Source organism: Lactuca virosa, chromosome 2 (genome assembly GCF_052849685.1).
Source record: "Lactuca virosa cultivar CGN04683 chromosome 2, Lactuca_virosa_CGN04683_v6, whole genome shotgun sequence".
NCBI lineage: Eukaryota > Viridiplantae > Streptophyta > Magnoliopsida > Asterales > Asteraceae > Lactuca > Lactuca virosa.
In genome coordinates this window covers 28,348,074-28,352,145 of record NC_136427.1, presented here as the reverse complement: position 1 = coordinate 28,352,145, position 4,072 = coordinate 28,348,074, and the positions used below count along the sequence as shown (strand labels likewise).

The window sequence follows — 4,072 nt, the reverse complement described above, 5'->3', positions numbered from 1 at the left end:
AGTGCCAAAACCTAGTTGTGAAACACTAAACAGATTGTGATTTTAACCTTCAACATCGGCGAGTTGACGCTGCATGAGCCAACTCGACGAGTCAGTTATGTAGGCGGAGTCTAGACTGTTCATGGGGTACTAGATCTACTTGCTTACTTACGAGGTGAGTCTTCTCATTATACTTACCTGAGTGGTAATACTGAGTGACTAGAGGGTCTTGTTTGAGTTATCGACCAGAGCACTACTATAGAAAAAGCCTTTTACGACGTGCAATGCGTGTCGTAAAACGCTCAGACGACGCACAAATGAGTATCAAGGAAGGCCCTGTCATAACGAGAGACGACATGCTTTTGCGCGTCGTCTATTTACGACACGCATTTAAGACGGGTGCTTACGACACGCAATGCGTGTCAAGGAAGGCCCTGTCATAAAGAAGATGACACGCATTTGCGTGTCATAAATTTACGACGCGTGTTTACGACTCGCATTGCGTATCGTTAAAGCCACTGTCATAAAGAAAGATGACACACATTTTTGCGTGTCATAATTTTAAATGTTTTAAATATATATATATATATATATATATATATATATATATAGATTTACTAATTTTCAAATTAAATAACACATTTAAAGTCTCATAATGCAAAATAAAATACTTATATAACAAAACAATCAATTTCATAAATAAATGTAGTAATATTCAAAAACAAATCACATTTAATTGTTAGTTTATTAACATCAGTCAAACTAGAAAAACAAATCTTCCTAATCCAAATAAGAACAAACATATAAAACACAAACTATTTGGGAATTGCCAGAAATGTTTTAGGATTTGTGGATCATTAATCGTCTCCTCTGTTGCACGGCGTGCTTTGTATGCTTCTTGCAGACCTAATAAATCCCGACAAATGAAATGGATTATTTGAGGATTTAAAACTAATGAAATGACTGAATACATATATACCTCTAGTGGGAAAATTGCCCACATAGACAAAAACCATCTTCAATTTGATCAAATAATAATCTGAACAATTTGATCAAATATGCTTGTATAGGGTAAATGCTGAAACAGGATTGCCTTGACCTGCTATTTATACCAGCATCTAGATGACTCTGTTGTCAAAAGACCAAACTGCCCTTCACAAATTTTGTGACTTTTTACTAAACAGGATACTACAAATCAACAAAGTAAATAGAAATTCAAAAAATAAAATAAAATGGTATTTGAGATGCTATTTGGAGTTCAAAAAAAACATAAAAATTACCTGTTGAGGAGTAACGGAAGGAGAAGCAATAGAATTTTTTCAAAATTGTTTGGCTTAGCAACCTTCATAAAGAACATGGACAACAAAAAGTTAGATTCTTAAACTCCTAAAATATAAGAAACTAATAAATGAAAAGATCAAAATTAATAATTACAACAAGTATACCAAAACCAAATGCAATTAGCATGGTGTACCTTACTAGGCTGATGCATCTTTATGCTTTTCTAAAAGCACATTTTTGAATGAAAAAACTTCCGAGAATTTATATTGGAAACGTGTTTGTGGGAATAATGGGATACTCACCAATGCTATCAAGGTAAATAAAAAAACTTTTTTTAAAAAAATTTAATTGTTGAAAGTTATTGTTTTCTAATGTTCTTTTAATATAATAATTTCAGGGGAGCCTCAAGTAATGAAAAAGAATGTTATCTATGTTTTTACGACTTGCACATGTCACCGGCTGCCTGTACATGTCACCGGCCGCCTGTACATGCTTGCCAGATCAAGCACCTTCAAACTAGTTTTCAGTTTCCAAAAATGGAAGATGAATTTGATCCAACTAATGAAAAAGAATGTTATCTATGTTTTTACAACTTGCACATGTTAGCAGCCACCTGTACATGCTTGCCAGATCTCTTCACGTGTCTAAAACATGCAAATCTTTTATGTTCTTGTCATCCCGAACAATCTCCATTATACCCTCGATGAATTCACCACACTGGTCAATTCAGTTGGTTTCTTGTAGGCAAAAAGAATGGTATTAGTTTGTTTGTTTAATTTTAATAGCAGAAAGAGAAAGATGGAAGAGTTTGGGAGGTTGAAAAGGGATTATTTTATAAAGGGTCCCCTGAACAAAATTCATGGCAGGCATTTCCTGAGGAGAATCCCACAAACAACTCCAAATTTGTTAGAACAAGAAACAATGGGCACGAGAACAAGCAAGCGGCTGAAGGCGGCACCACCAGTTGGGGTTTTGGAGCGGAAAGCTTCACAGCAGTTCCTGCCTCTGCTAGCTCTCACTCTCAGGAAAATACAACACCTAATATACCTATCAACACCACTAATTCTAGGCGTTTTGGTTATGGGGAGGAGTTAAAAAACAAAGAAAGTAAGTCGGCTTCCCGACCTACTGGATGGGCTGGTTTCTAGTCTTGCTGATGTTATTATTATTATATAATAACGTGTTAAAAAGATACTAGTCTTGTGATCTTGTCGACATTTTAAAAAAACTGGTTGGACTTGGGGTATTATATTAATGTCAGGGGTCAAGAACATCTGAAACAACTGATTGTTGATTTGTTGGGCATGGGCTTCTTTTTTCTCTTTTGGATAACAGATTCCAACTCCATTCCATGCATCTTATTAATTAATTAATTGATGACTATCAGCTTACCTTTTGTTGTCTTATACCTATACATATTACTCTGTTAAAAAGTCTAATAAAAATCAAATAAACCATATGATAAAAAAGGAGGTGCCATTGGATCATCCATCATTCAGTTTAAGGTGGCTTGATCATGTCATACCGTTATGGTTTTTAAATATCAAAGGATGTCAACACCAACTTCGTATACATCATCGTTTTTCACTGATCTAGTTAGGATATATTTAAGAAATGGTACTTAATGTTCTAATAAGGTAATGAACTAATTGAAACGCTTAGTATCTATCATCTTACCATAAAATAAAAAGTTCAATTTTTTTTTAGAAGAATGTCCAAATGAGAGCTTTATGGAGGTCTCAACAGATAAATGTTGGGAACTAGTACATTAGAGGCAAAATCAAGAAATCTTGAAAAACACTGAGTTGGCGTCATGTCTTATAATTAAAAAGGAATAAAACCTTAAACCTAAAATCAAAAAGTACCTGCATTTCAATTGTGACAAGATGAGGATTGTTTAAAATATTTTTCTCTATCAATAGAGAAAACACTGCTTTTGATCCTTCCTTTTCAATTCTAGCTTTCAATGCTGCAAGAGGTTCTTGGTATTTCAATGATTCAAATGGATTCGTATCATGTATCCACTTTCCCTGTAAACAAAAAGAGTAAAAAAGTCACATTTTCAGATAAGACTCAAGTACAAGAAACCAAGCCAAACTTACAACAGAGAAGCATCAAGGCAAGGCCACGAGGAAATGATCATATATATATATATATATATATATATATATATATATATATATATATATATATATATATATATATGAAAACCTGTAATGATTACAAAAATAAATATAGGAAGATGAAAACATACGGTTAATTGGTTAAAGATAAAGAAGAGCAGAAGTTATTTGACATCTATAAATATTAAACACAAATAAAAATTTTACTTGAATGATAAAGGATTCAAGGCTTGTTTCGAAACCATCAGAATCATATCTTCCTTCATATGAATCTTCAAGTCCTTCAATTGAAGATCTCTCATATACAACAAGAGATAAAACAAATGTTTGCCATAATGGAACCAAAACCTCTGGAAAAAAAACAAACAATCTTTTTAAGTTTTATGAACAATAATAGAGCTAATTTGGCAAGAGGGGGACAATGGAAAAAAGACAAACTTAACCATGAACTGACTTTCTGCCAAGCTTTGAAAGTTCTGAACAAATTGACCCAAGCACTTTAATGTCTGATAGAGGAATAGAAAGTGAAAAGTGAGTGTACATTCACATAAATGGAAAGTTTGACTTATAAGTTAAAAATTATAAAATAGACTTGACATGTGGTGAGGAAACATTAGCATTAATATTTTTATCATTTTTTAGCTTAGTAAGCTTATTTACACTTTAATGAATAGATTGAAAATGAATTT

The 4,072-nt window shown here is 33.0% G+C and overlaps 1 long non-coding RNA gene across 1 annotated transcript; it reads right to left on the bottom strand.

Moving 5' to 3' along the window:
* Positions 1-748: 748 nt before the first annotated feature.
* Positions 749-3,249, bottom strand: LOC145156282 (uncharacterized). Its single transcript, XR_013736584.1, has 4 exons — positions 3,126-3,249; positions 1,260-1,321; positions 959-1,167; positions 749-885 (listed from the first exon to the last, which is right to left on the bottom strand). It is a non-coding gene; the product is annotated as an uncharacterized LOC145156282 (long non-coding RNA).
* Between the last annotated feature and the right edge of the window lie 823 nt (positions 3,250-4,072).